Source organism: Podarcis vaucheri (genome assembly GCF_965113315.1).
Source record: "Podarcis vaucheri genome assembly, chromosome: 13".
NCBI lineage: Eukaryota > Metazoa > Chordata > Lepidosauria > Squamata > Lacertidae > Podarcis > Podarcis vaucheri.
In genome coordinates, this window is record NC_138751.1 from 2217081 (window position 1) to 2231149 (window position 14069).

Consider the following 14069-nt stretch of genomic DNA (forward strand, 5'->3'; position numbering starts at 1 on the left):
ATAAAAATTACATTTTCTATTATTTTTCACAAGTCAGGCGCTGGTATTAAATAGCATTTCAAGGAGATGTCTGAAATCTCTGAGGGAAGCTCGTGAGGGGAAGGACTACGCTTCCCATGATGCTCAGCGCGGCGGGGGGGGGAAAAGGGCGGGAAAAGTCTCGACGGAGGCTGCGCGTGAGGGAAAGAGCCGTAGGCGCATGCGCCAGATTTGGGAAGGGAAGGAGGCGACGAAGAGGAGGAAGGAGGAGCGCATGCGCCCGGCCGCCCCGCGCGCTGCTTTTTTTCCCGGCGGCCCTTGGGAGGTCTCCTCCTTGCCTGGCTCGGGCGCCGCGCTCTCTCTCTCTCTCTCTCTCTCTCTCTCTCTCTTCTCCTCAGGCCGCCGCGAAAGCTTTTCCGGGTCTCCCACCCCCCGTCCTTTCTAGGCCCCGCCCCCTTTTCCGCGACCCCTCCCCCACCCGCCGCTGGTGATGTGATGAGTCCGGAGCGGGTAAGTCGCGCGGGGCGGGGCTCGGTCACGTGGGAGGGGCGAGGGGGCCGGGCCAGGCTCCCTCGCGTGTTTGCGTGCGTAACGTGGGAACGCGTTACCTCGAAGAGCAGTGGGGAGCGGGGGGGAATTGCGGGGTCCCAGGGAGGGGTGGGGGAGATCTGAAGTGGCAAAGAGAGGGAGGGTGGAAGAGGAGGGCTGGCTGGAAGGGGAGCTCCTCCCTTAGGGTCATCCAGTCCACCCCACCCCTGCAACGCAGGAACCAGGTGGCCACCAAGCAGCGGTTCTAAAGCCGCCCCATGAAGTTACGCTGGGGTGGTTCCCCGCAAGCAGAAACGTAGCCCCTCAGCCCACTTGCCGCTCCTGCTTCCTGCTTTTCCACTTCTAGCGGTGGATTGCTTTTTGGGGTGCCATTCCTTTATTAGGTAAAGGGACCCCTGACCATTAGAGGTCCAGTCTTGGCCGACTCTGGGGTTGCGGCGCTCATCTCGCTTTATTGGCCGAGGGAGCCAGCATACAGCTTCCAGGTCATGTGACCAGCAGGACTAAGCCGCTTCTGGCAAACCAGAGCAGCGCACGGAAACGCCGTTTACCTTCCCGCCGGAGTGGTACCTATTTGTCTACTTGCACTGGTGTGCTTTTGAGCTGCTAGGTTGGCAGGAGCAGGGACTGAACAACGGGAGCTCACCCCTTCATGGGGATTCGAACCGCCAACCTTCTGATCGGCAAGTCCTAGGCTCTGTGGTTTAACCCACAGCACCACCTGCGTCCCATGTTGGTCTGCCATAGCCGAAACAAATAAAACAATTCCTTCCAGTAGCACCTTAGAGACCAACTAAGTTTGTTATCGGTATGAGCTTTTGTGTGCATGCACACTTCTTCAGATACACCCAGATGTTCATACCAATAACAAACTTAGTTGATCTCTAAGGTGCTACTGGAAGGATATTTTTTTATTTTGTTAGCAAAAGGTAAAGGGACCCCTGGCCGCTAGGTCCAGTTGTGGCCGACTCTGGAGTTGCTGCGCTCATCTTGCTTTATTGGCCGAGGGAGCCGGCGTTCAGCTTCCGGGTCATGTGGCCAGCAGGACTAAGCCGCTTCTGGCGAACCAGAGCAGCGCATGGAAACGCCGTTTACCTTCCTGCCGGAGCGATACCTATTTATCTACTTACACTTTGACATGCTTTCGAACTGCTAGGTGGGCAGGAGCAGGGACCGAGCAATGGGAGCTCACCCCGTCGCGGGGATTCGAACTGCCGACCTTTTGATCGGCAAGTCCTATGCTCTGTGGTTTAACCCACAGCGCCACCCGCGTCCCCATGTTCCTTTATTACCTGGCCATAAGATAACCTTTGGAAGGCAGTTTACGATAATATAAAGAAATAACATGCTCATTAAAGAACAAGTCAAAAGCAGGTTCATCTCAATGTTCAAAAGTCAACAGTACAGTGGTACCTCGGGTTACATACGCTTCAGGTTACAGACTCTGCTAACCCAGAAATAGTGCTTCAGGTTAAGAACTTTGCTTCAGGTTGAGAACAGAAATCGTGCTCCGGCAGCGCGGCAGCAGCAGGAGGCCCCATTAGCTAAAGTGGTGCTTCAGGTTAAGAATAGTTTCAGGTTGAGAACAGATCTCCGGAACGACTTAAGTACTTAAACCGAGGTACCACTGGAGCTAAAAAAGAGATGAAACGCTTGCCTAGGCAGAAAACGCTTTAGGCAGGTGCCAAAAGATAATATGGTGAAGATACCTTTCCAGATATCTCTAGGGAGGGAGTTCCAAAGTTTAGGTGCTGATCGAAGCTGTTAAGCGGGTGCATGTGGGGTCAGGCGACCTCGCAGGTAAACTGGTCCCATGTTCTCAAAGGGCTTTATATGCTAATAGCAACACCTCGAACTCGGCCCCGGAGCAAACCAGAAACCAGCGCAGGTCTCGGAGCACAGGTGCTGACGAGGCCTCACTCCCGTCAGCAATTGCGCTGCAGCATTCTGTATAGCATCCCAGTAGTGATGTATGGAAGTGAGAGCTGGACCATAAAGAAGGCTGATGGCCGAAGAATGGATGCTTTTGAATTCTGGTGCTGGAGGAGACTCTGGAGAGTCCCATGGACTGAAAGAAGATCCAACCTCTCCATTCTGAAGGAAATCAGCCCTGAGTGCTCACTGGAAGGACAGATCCTGAAGCTGAGGCTCCAAGACTTTGGCCACCTCATGAGAAGAGAAGACTCCCTGGAAAAGACCCTGATGTTGGGAAAGATGGAGGGCACAAGGAGAAGGGGACGACGGAGGACGAGATGGTCGGACAGTGTTCTCGAAGCCGCCAGCATGAGTTTGACCAAACTGCGGGAGGCAGTGGAAGACAGGAGTGCCTGGCGTGCTCTGGTCCAGGGGTCACGAAGAGGCGGACACCACTAAACGACTCAACAACAACATTCTGTGCTAGCTGCAGCTTCTAGATTGTGCAAAGCGCAGCCTCATGCAGAACGTGTTGCAGTAATCCAGGCCTGAAGTCACTGTGGTCCAGGAACGGCCGTGCGTGTTGCACCAGCCGCAGTGGGTAAAAGTTATTGGGACTTCCTAGGCCTCCAGTGGCAGAGCTGGGTCTTGATCCTAGGCTGCATGCCTACTCCTTCGGTGTGAGTGCGGCCGGGGAAGGAAATTGGCCAATTTCTCGGACACTCGCCCACGGTGCCTCCATCTGGCCAGGAGTCAAGCTCAGCTTATTTTTCCTTGCCTCTTTCATCCAGGGCCTGCACGGCCTCTCGTGATTAATGTGTTATTGAGAAATAGAGCTGGGTGTCGTCAGCATACAGCCTTGCTGTAGGAAGGAAGACACTGTGAGTGCCTGGAGGTGGTTGGAGGATGGATGGCGGCTAACAGATTGAGGTTGAATCCTGACTAGACAGAAGGACTGTTTTGGGGGGACAGGAGGCGGGCAGGTGTGGAGGACTCCCTGGTCCTGAATGGGGCAACTGTGCCCCTGAAGGACCAGGTGTGCAGCCGGGGAGTCATTTTGGACTCACCGCTGTCCATGGAGGCACAGGTCAATTCTGTGTTCAGGGCGGCTGTCTACCAGCTCCATCTGGTACGCAGGATGAGACCCTATCTGCCAGCGGACTGTCTGGCCAGAGTGGTGCATGCTCTGGTTATCTCCCGCTTGGACTACTGCAATGCGCTCTATGTGGGGCTACCTTTGAAGGTGACCCGGAAACTACAACTAATCCAGAATGCGGCAGCTAGACTGGTGACTGGGAGCAGCTGCTGAGACTACATAACACCGGTCTTGAAAGACCTACACTGGCTCCCAGTACATTTCTGAGCACAATTAAAGTGTTGATGCTGACCTTGAAAGCCCTAAATGGCCTCGGTCCAGTAGACCTGAAGGAGCGTCTCCACCCCTATTGTCCAGCCCGGACACTGAGGTCCAGCCCCGAGGGCCTTCTGGCAGTTCCCTCCCTACGAGAAGCCAAGTTACAGGGAACCAGGCAGAGGGCCTTCTTGGTGGTGACGCCCTCCCATCAGATGTCAGAGAGAAAAACAACTACCAGACTTTTAGAAGACATCTGAAGGCAGCCCTCTTTAAGGCAGGTGCCACTACCGAGAAGGCCCTTTAGGAGAGGCTGCACCATCGCCAGTTTCATGGCACCAGGCTCCTTCCGCCAGATTTAATAAGCCTTGAGGGTGAATGTTTGGAAGTATTGCGGCCTCAGCTGATTGCGCGAGCTGAGAAAAACCCACGCAGCACATCACCTGCTGAAGCACTGGGCACATCAAACGGAAATGCAATAAATTCAGAGTCAAGGTCGCTCTGAAACTGAGTGGCTTCATCCTCAAAATGTGCAGCCAGTTTGTCACAGCCGGTTCTCAAGCGCTTCGGAGATCTCTCCCCCGCTGTGGGAGCTGGTGATCTCTGGACTGTCTGAAATAACTCTGTTTGCCGGCTGCTAGAAGGTACAGTTCAAGCAGCAAAATGAGCCTTATTTGCAACCTTTGCCGTCACATGGTAGGCACGGTCCTGTGAATTGTGCAGTGTTTGGACAGCTTCGGAGCAAGACTTGCTGTTATTGTATATTTATATACAATATAAATATTGCGCATGTATGTGGCTTACAGATAAAAATAGGAACAGCTAAAAATATTGCTGTGGGCGGGGGAGTCATTAAAAAGTGATTAAGCGCTAATAGAATTAAAACTGTTTATAAATATAAAATACCTATTTGGAACATACAGATAATTACAATAAACACAGTACGGCGTTGGAAGCATTGAGTTCCTCAAAGCTACTTGGAATAAGAAGGGTTTTCACCTGCCGACGAGGGACGAGGAGGGAGCCGGTCTGACTTCTCCAGGAAGGGAGTTCCAAAGCCGTCTGGAGAAGTCGCCATTGAGAAGGCCCTCTCCGGCGTCCCCACCAAGCGGGCCTGAGAGGGGGGTGGGACTGAGAGACACCCCCCCAAGTATCAATAGCTGGGCAGGGTCATATGAGGGAATGCGGCTTATTCAAGCAGCCCAGACCTAAGACTTTTCATGATTTGCGTTGGACCGAAGAGCAGCAAATGGTTAAACTATGGAACTCCCTCCCACAGGATTTTAGAATTTCTCAATTGCTTGATTGTGATTTTATGTGAACTGTGTTGCTTTTAATGTTGTTGGCCGCTCTGAGCCCGGCTTCGGCTGGGGAGGGTGGGATATAAATAAAACATTATTATTATTTTGGCTTTAAAAGAGAGGATTTGACAAATTCATGGAGGAAGAGGGGGCAATCAACAGCCACTACTTGCACTCAAATCCTGCTTGTGGCATCTGGCCTCTGTGAGAAACAGGATGCTCTCCCCGGTGGGCCGTTGTCATGTTCCAACGGGGCTCTTCTGATGTTTTTAGGAGGGCAAATGGCTCCACCATCCCAACCGCTGCAGAATCCTGCTGCGATCCAGAGCTGGGAGCAGAGGAAGGAAGGAGCGCTGCGCTGCGCCCCCCCTTTGCGCAAGGTCGCTTTCTTGCCTGCCTGCTACTCCTTACCACCTGTGGCTACCAGGCTAGTGCTTAAATGCAAGGGGGTGTGTTAGGCCGCCGCGGCACACGAAGGAGGCAGAGGGAACAAGGAGGCTTGGAGCAGCAGAACTGGGGGTGTTCTGGGTGGGACCCCCTAGGAGAGAAGCTCTTGTGGCACCCCCTTGCCGATTGCGTGGTTCATGTGGTGCAAACCGGTGAGAGGCGGGGAGAATCATCTCCGCTGCAGCTGTGGTGTTGGGCAAGGTGTGGAACTTCTACCTGGATTTTCCTTGCCAGGCAGCTGATAAGTGTGGCACAAATCGAGGGCCAAAAAGGAAGTTGCGCTGTTTGTTCTGAGCTCCTGGCTCATCAGAGAGGCTTAGTTTGAGGCTTAGCTCCAGAGGCGCTCCCCGTGAGTAGGAAAGGCAGCTGTGAATTTCCACTTCCCGAACAGTGTGAGAGGTCTGAACACCTCTGAGAAAAGGGGGCTGTTGCCAAGGCCTGAACGGCCTGCCCTCAAGTCAAGGCAGCACACGTCAAGCAGCCATGGGGAAGGGGGCACCACAGGTCATCTAGTCCAACCCTCCTTGCAGATAGCGTTATAATAATAATAATTGTTATTATTATTTATACCCTGCCCATCTGGCTGGGCCTCCCCAGCCACTCTGGGCGGCTTCCAACAAAGTATTAAAATACAGTGGTCTGTTAAATGTTAAAAGCTTCCCTAAACAGGGCTGCCTTCAGATGTCTTCTAAAAGTCTCGTAGTTGTTGTTCTCTTTGACATCTGGTGGGAGGGTGTTCCACAGGGCGGGAGCCACCACCGAGAAGGCCCTCTGCCTGGTTCCCTGTAACTTGGCTTCTCGCAGGGAGGGAACTGCCAGAAGGCCCTCGGAGCTGGACCTCAGTGTCCGGGCAGAACAATGGAGGTGGAGACACTCCTTCAGGTCTACTGGGCCTTTGAGGTCTTTCAAGGTCAGCACCAACACTTTGAATTGTGCTCGGAAATGGACTGGGAGCCAATGTAACTCAGGTATATAAGCTAACCACCAAATGGCACCTCGAACCACAACGGGACGTCTGTTCTCCAGGGGGTTGGGCTGGATGACCCTCGAGGTCCCTTCCAGAGCCAAAGACCTCCGATTCTATGACCTCAGCTACATTGCTTGACTGTCTCTTACAACAATTTGCTTGTCCCCGCATGCAAGAAGAAGAAACACACACCATGGAAATGGTTTTGAACTATGGGCTAAGGCAGAGATTCCTAAACCGTGGTCTGTGGATTCCCTTGGAGTGGAATGGCTTCAGCACAGTTGTGTGGATCTGCACCCATCCCTGTCCTCATTTTCCTCAGTGTGATGATGGTGAAGGACTGAGATGCCCAGCAAGGGGTCCGTGATTCTCAACGGCTGCGCAGAAAGCAAGACGTGCGTCTTTGCCTCTGGTAGCAAAACCTGCCTGGCGCCCAGGGAATTTCGAACACTGAGTGCAGTGCGCGAATTGCAACTCAAATCATCCTGGATCGAAGGCCGTCCAACCGCTGCTTAAAAAACTAGGGATGAAAGTCCTCCTGCTTTCTGTTCCACTGTCAGAAACTTCTTCCTGAAGTTCACAGACATGTTTGGATAGAACTGGGAAGAACCTGAAGCCCTGTTGGCAATACTTAGCTTTTGTTGTTGTTTAGTTGTGTCCGCCTCTTCGTGACCCCCTGGACCAGAGCACGCCAGGCACTCCTATCTTCCACTGCCTCCCACAGTTTGGTCAAACTCATGCTGGTCGCTTTGAGAACACTGTCCCACCATCTCGTCCTCTGTCGTCCCCTTCTCCTTGGGCCCTCCATCTTTCCCAACATCAGGGTCTTTTCCAGGGAGTCTTCTCTTCTCATGAGGTGGCCAAAGTCTTGGAGCCTCAGCTTCAGGATCTGTCCTTCCAGTGAGCACTCAGGGCTGATTTCCTCCAGAATGGAGAGGTTTGATCTTCTTGCAGTCCATGGGACTCTCCAGAGTCTCCTCCAGCACCAGAATTCAAAAGCATCCATTCTTCGGCGATCAGCCTTCTTGATGGTCCAGCTCTCACTTCCATACATCACTACTGGGGGAAAAACCATAGCTTTAACTATACGGACAGTAAATTAGCTTCCTGGGTTCAGACCAAGAGATACGCTGGGTTTTCATCAGGCCTGCGCTGAGCCTCCACAAATGGAATCTCGCTTGCTTGGCAAAACCCTGAGGGCTTGACGGCACAGCTGTCCGCCCTGCAGAGGCCACACCCTTACCTGTCGGAAGGATGCTCTCAGCCCCCTGCCGGTTGCCCTTCCCTCTTGGAACAGGTGTGTTTCCCGTGTTTAAACCTCGCTAGGCTTCCTTGCACAGAGCCGGTGAAGTTGGGAGTGGGAGATGGGGACCTGGCGCACGTTCTTGGGCGCCTGTTCCCTAGCGCCACGAGCGTGGTCGCTTGGATTTCACAATAGAAGTTTGCAAAACTGCAAAGCATGGAGAAAGTGGATCAGGGGTCAGCAAACCTACCGCGCCTCGGGCCAGTGTCTCCAGCGCTGATTGCACAGGGGAGTGCGTGTGCACACGCAATTTCCGGCGCACTTCCAGGTCGGAGGAGCACCGGAAATAGCTTGTGCGCATGTGCACGGGCCTCCTCCGACCCGGATGTGCACCGGAAATAATGCTTGCGCATGCACAAATAACGCTTGCTCATGCGCACAAGTTATTTCCGGTGCTCCTCCGACCCGGAAGTGGGCAGCCGTGCAGTGCCGGTAAGAGCGGGCAGCTGCGGGGGTCGCCGCGGGCCAGATAAACGAGTCCCTTGGGCCTTATCCGGCCCGCGGTCCTTAGAAGAGGATTGGATAATTTCATGGCGGGCTGTTGATGGCTCCCAGCCAGGATAGCTGTGTTCTGCCTCCACAATGACCAGTTGCCAGAGGAGGGGAGAAGGCTAGGATCCGGCTTGTGGGTTTCCCATAATGGACAGCTGGTCGGATGCTGGACCCAACTCTTCTCACATTCTTCATCACCATGTCCGTTTGCTGGCTCCATGTCAAGCTCTGGGTGTTTCCTAAGAAGAACTGGTCATGTAAAGGCATGTCCACTTGCCTGCTGCTGAAAACTCCTAGGATCATAGAATTGTAGGGGTGGAAGGGACCCTGGCGGTCATCCATCCCAACCCCCTGCGATTCAGGAGCCTCGGCTGAAGAATCCCTGACCGGCAGGCCATCCAACCTCTGCTTAAAAACCTCCAAGGAAGCAGAGTCCGTTGTTGAACAGCTCTTGCTGTCAGAAAGTTCTTCCTCATGTTTAGTCCTCCTTTCTTGTAGCTTGGAGTTGGCTCTCTGGCTATAATAATAATAATAATAATAATTTATTATTTGTACCCCGCCCATCTGGCTGGGTTTCCCCAGCCACTCTGGGCGGCTTCCACAGAAACCAAAAAACACTAAAATATCATACATTAAAAGCTTCCCTGAATAGGGCCGCCTTAAGATGTCTTCTGAATGTCAGGTAGTTGTCCATCACCTTGACATCCAATGGGAGGGCATTCTACAGGGCGGGCGCCACCACCGAAAAGGCCCTCTGCCTGGTTCCCTGTAGCTTCGCTTCTCGTAATGAGGGAACCGCCAGAAGGCCCTCGGCGCTGGACCTCAGTGTCCGGGCAGAACGATGGGGGTGGAGACGCTCCTTCAGGTAACCCTTCAGGCTACCCTTGTGTGTTTTGTGGTATAGCTGTGGGAAGCCCTCTTTTCTTCTTCTTCTTCTTCTTCTTCTTCTTCTTCTTCTCAAATCTTATTTATATCCCTCCCCAGCAAAGATCGGGCTCAGGGCGGCTAACGCCAGTATAAAACGATTGAAATACAGTGGTACCTCAGGTTACATACTGTCAGAGCTGCTACCAGGTCCCAGCTCACATAGGACCACGCCACACAGCGTCCACTTTAAAAGAGTCTTTATTGAGTTACAGGTTTCATTTCCGAACTGCAGCGTGCAGCTCTACACCTTCTGCTCTAGGTCGGCGAAGACCCGTCTGAGTCCCCGCCTCTTGCACACCAGCTTAATACCCTAGCCTTGCTCCACCTCCTTCGCCTCTCCCTACGTCTCTGGGTCCTTCTGCCCCCCTGGGCCTCCTCCCTTCTACTCTCCTCTGACGCTGACCCCCCTGATCCTTCTGCCTCCTTGCGGCGGGCTTTAGGACCTGGCTCACTCTCCGGGCTGCTTACTGCTCCAGCTTCCGCTGCATTTGAACTTGGCGCGCGCGCCCAACTCTCTACTTTCCTCTTAACCGTTGCCTCGCTCTCTGAGGAGGGCGTGACCACCCCTGACTCGTGCCCTCCCTCCTGCTGACAGCCTCCGGAACCCGATGCCTGGCTACCTTCCTCCCTGCTGCTCTCAGTCTTGAGCGTGGGTCCCGACTTCCAGCTGCTGCCGCCCTCAGTTATGAGCGTGGGTCCCGACTTCCAGCTGCTGCTCTCTGAATCTCCTCTGTTCCCTTCCTCCTGGGGTGTCCCCCCGGATCCCCCCCTTGCTCTGCTCACTGGGGCTCCCTTTTGGGAGTCCTCTGACTCACTGCTTAGGCTTGGAGATCTCGGGTCGTCATCATCACTCATTCTCCCTTCGGCTTCCTCCCCCTCGCTCTCTGTTTCCACCCTTCTCTGCGTCTCTGCTTCTGAACCCCTGACACATACGCTTCAGGTTACAGACTCCTCTAACCCAGATATAGTACCTCGGTTTAAGAACGTAGCTTCAGGATGAGAACAGAAATTGTGCTCTGGCAGCGCGGCGGCAGCAGGAGGCCCCATTAGCTAAAGTGGTGCTTCAGGTTAAGAACATTTTCAGGTTACGTATGGACCTCCGGAACGAATTAAGTACTCATCCTGAGGTACCACTGTACAACTTAAAAAGAAGATTAAAATACAACATTAAAATGCAGCCTCATTTCCGTAGGAACTCAAATCAAAAACTTTTTGGGGGAGAAGTCTTCACCAAGGCCAGCTGTCCAGAGCCTCTGCTGCCAGCCAGAGTAGTCAGCACTGAACTACATGGGCCAGTGGTCTGTGTCAGTATAAGGGAGCTTACTATTCGGAGTCTCCCCCGGGCTCTCTTGCTAGTTCCTCCTGCAAAGGGCTGTCAGGGGAGAGGCTGGAGTCTCCGGTGGCACAACTTGGGCTGCGGCGCATCTTGTCTTAACCTGCCCGGCGTCTTGGCGCACCTTCGGCTGCCTTGCTGTAGCCCACTCAGACCTGCCCAGAGAACCCAGGTGTCCTGGCAGCAGAACAGAAGAGGGGGGTGAGCTCAGCCCCCAGAGCGGTGCAGATGGGCTCCCGGCGCCCAGCCCAAGCCCAACTGCCGGATCTGTGCCCCCCGAGGGAAAGCCGTTGTGCTGCAGATGAGCGATAAAAGCCGCTCGCGAAATCAAAACTCCCGTCTCCTCGCCACTCCCAGGTTCTGTGGAAGAGCCGTTCCTCTGGAGGGGTGGGAGGGGGACTTCCTCTGCTGTGCTTGATCCGACTGGGAAACACGGCTGCAAGAGCAGAGAATTGGCGGCTAACAGATTGAGGTTGAATCCTGACAAGACAGAAGGACTGTTTTTGGGGGACAGGAGGCGGGCAGGTGTGGAGGACTCCCTGGTCCTGAATGGGGCAACTGTGCCCCTGAAGGACCAGGTGCGCAGCCTGGGAGTCATTTTGGACTCACCGCTGTCCATGGAGGCACAGGTCAGTTCTGTGTCCAGGGCAGCTGTCTACCAGCTCCATCTGGTACCAGGATGAGACCTTCCCTGCCCGCAGACTCTCGCTAGAGTGGTGCATGCTCTGGTTATGTCCCTCTTGGACTACTGCAATGCGCTCTACGTGGGGCTACCTTTAAAGGTGACCTGCAAACTACAACTAATCTAGAATGCGGGAGCTAGACTGGGGACTGGGAGCGGCCGCCGAGACTATATAATCTTGAAAGGCCTACATTGGCTCCCAGGACGTTTCCGAGCACAATTCAAAGTGTTGGTGCTGACCTTGAAATCCCTAAACGGCCTCAAAGGCCCAGTAGACCTGAAGGAACGTCACCACCTCCATCGTTCGGCCCAGGCACTGAGGTCCAGCTCCGAGGGCCTTCTGGCGGTTCCCTCCCTGCGAGAAGCCAAGCTACAGGGAACCAGGCAGAGGGCCTACTCAGTTGTGGCACCCGCCCTGTGGAACGCCCTCTCACCAGATGTCAAAGAGAAAAACAACTACCAGACTTTTAGAAGACATCTGAAGGCAGCCCTGTTTAGGGAAGTTTAAAATATTTAATGCTGTATTGTTTTTAACACTTGATTGGAAGCCGCCCAGAGTGGCTGGGGAAACTCAGCCAGATCGGTGGGTTACAAATTATTATTATTATTGAACTAGAGAGTTGGGAGGGGCCCTCCAAGGGTCCTGTAGTCCAACCCCTTGCAACGCAGGAATCTTTTGCCCAGCGCAGGGCTCGAACCCACAGCCCTGGGATTAAAAGTCCCGTGCTCTCCCGACTGAGCTATCCCCACCCCACAAAGAAAAAGTAGAATCGCAGAGCTATAGAGTCACACGGGACCTTCAAGGGCCCGCCACCTTCTGAGGTGGAGTGTCCCCTCTTCTGCCCAACCGCTCTCACACTCAGAAAGCTCTTCCTAACGTTTAGTTCGAATGAATGGCTTCGATGGGAGCGGGATTCCTTTATCAGGAGCGAAGATCCCTGCTACCCACCCGTGGGAAAATGAGAGGTCAGAGCAATCCCCTCTAGGAAAAAAAAGAGAGAGATGAGAGCGTTAACCTGTGGAACTCCCTGCCACAGGGGTGACCACCAACTTAGGTGGCTATAAAAGAGGACTAGGCAGATTGTGTTTGGGTTAGGTAAGCTATGTCCTGACCTAGCAGGTTTGTTCTTTTAAGAAGACAGAGGGGAACCTTTTTTGCAGATTCCCTTCATGGGATAAAAGGCGCGAGGAGTTTGGAAAAGGCCAGATAGGGAGAGGCTGGGAGGCGGGACACCTGAGCTGCTGCCCTTCCCCCCCCCCACCCATGGGTGCTCTTGAACGCATACTTTCTCCCCGCAACACCAGGAAGCTCAAAACTGGATCGCGGGCTTCCTCTGCCAAAGCAAACCAGCCGTTGGTTAAACCTGCCGGTCTGGAAATGTCGGTGTTTATATCTCCTTCCCCAAAACCGTGTGCATGAAATCCTTTGGCACTCACCTCGCCAGGGACGGAGTAGCGTTGGCAGGTGCATGCACAGGTGTGTGCGTGAGAGAGAGAGAGAAAGAAAAGCAGAGAATGTCAGGGCAGGGAGAGGCAGCGTGGTGCAATGGCTAGAGTGTCGGACTAAGACCTGGGTGGAAAGGATTTGAATGCCCCCTACTCAGCCCTGAAAGTCACTGGTTGACCTGGGGGGCGGTCCCTGCCTTCTCTCTGCCCTGACAACCTCGCAGGATTGTTGTGGGGGATGAAACGGGGGGCAGAGGACCACGGAGCCCCACTGTGAGCTCCCTGGAGGGGAAAAATGTGGGACGTGAGTGTAATAAATAATGTGGAACGCGGGACTCTGTTCACAGAATCACAGAGTTGGAGGGGACCCCACGGGGTCATCTAGTCCAACCCCCTTTCATTGCAGGAATTGAACTGTTGCAAGGGGTTGAACTTGGGAGAGAGCGAGCAAAGCACCCCTGAAGATGCTCTGGGCTCCATCTCCCTGCTACAACAATATAAACTCATTATATAATCTATACAGAACATTGAACAATATGAAATATGCACTCTCTGCAAAACCAAATAAACAGAAATCTTCCACAGAGATGGGGTGTGTACTTTTGGTTTTATTTCATATTGAATTGACATTATAGTTCATTCGTATAGTTTATAATTGAGGGACACGGGTGGCGCTGTGGGTTAAACCACAAAGTCTAGGATTTGCCGATCAGAAGGTCGGCGGTTCGAATCCCCGCTATGGGGTGAGCTCCCATTGCTCGGTCCCAGCTCCTGCCAACATAGCAGTTCAAAAGCACAAAGTGCAAGTACATAAGTAGGTACCGCTCCGGTGGGAAGGTGAACGGCGTTTCCGTGCACTGCTCTGGTTCGCCAGAAGCGGCTTAGTCATGCTGGCCACATGACCCGGAAGCAGTACACCGGCTCCCTCGGCCAATAAAGCGAGATGAGCGCCACAACCCCAGAGTCGGCCACGACTGGACCTAATGGTCAGGGGTCCCTTTACTTTATAGTTTATAATAATTTTAGTTATTGTAAGTTACAGTGTATATGCAGGTCGTCGTTTCAATAATTCAATTGCAGTTTATGAAGCGTTTCTGTATCCTGCTGTGCTGAGGAAGAATTCCACAAAACAGTGGCTATATCCAAAATCACTGTTCTCTACGTCTGTTTGCGGACCACTTTGGCAGCGTTGGACGTTATAAAACAAAGCTTTACAGCTTGTTTTCACCAGATAAGACCCATTCTCTCAGAGACTTTCATAGCCCACAAAGACTTTCAGAGACCTATAAGACTTATGTTTATTTGGTTCTAGGTTTTCAAGAGAATCCATCAAGAGTGCATATTTTGTGACTTTCAGAGATACAGAAGATTTCTGTTT

The 14069-nt window shown here is 53.2% G+C and overlaps 1 protein-coding gene and 1 long non-coding RNA gene across 3 annotated transcripts in view; both read left to right on the forward strand.

Annotated features, from left to right (window-relative positions):
* Positions 1 to 274: 274 nt before the first annotated feature.
* LOC309517910 (polyamine-transporting ATPase 13A3-like) overlaps positions 275 to 14069 on the forward strand; it is a 58983-nt gene continuing 45188 nt past the window's right edge. Inside the window, exon 1 of one of the 2 annotated variants that reach the window (XM_082197509.1) lies at positions 275 to 489. The gene's annotated coding sequence lies outside the window, so the exon portion shown is untranslated. Of the gene's footprint in view, positions 490 to 12533; positions 12711 to 14069 lie in introns of those variants that run through there. The other variant, XM_082197510.1, reaches the window with a different exon arrangement.
* The window catches only part of LOC309518163, a 53030-nt gene continuing 46792 nt past the window's right edge, over positions 7832 to 14069 (forward strand). The window contains exon 1 of the long non-coding RNA XR_014213378.1: positions 7832 to 8243. This is a non-coding gene — a long non-coding RNA (uncharacterized lncRNA). The remainder of the gene's footprint in view (positions 8244 to 14069) is intronic.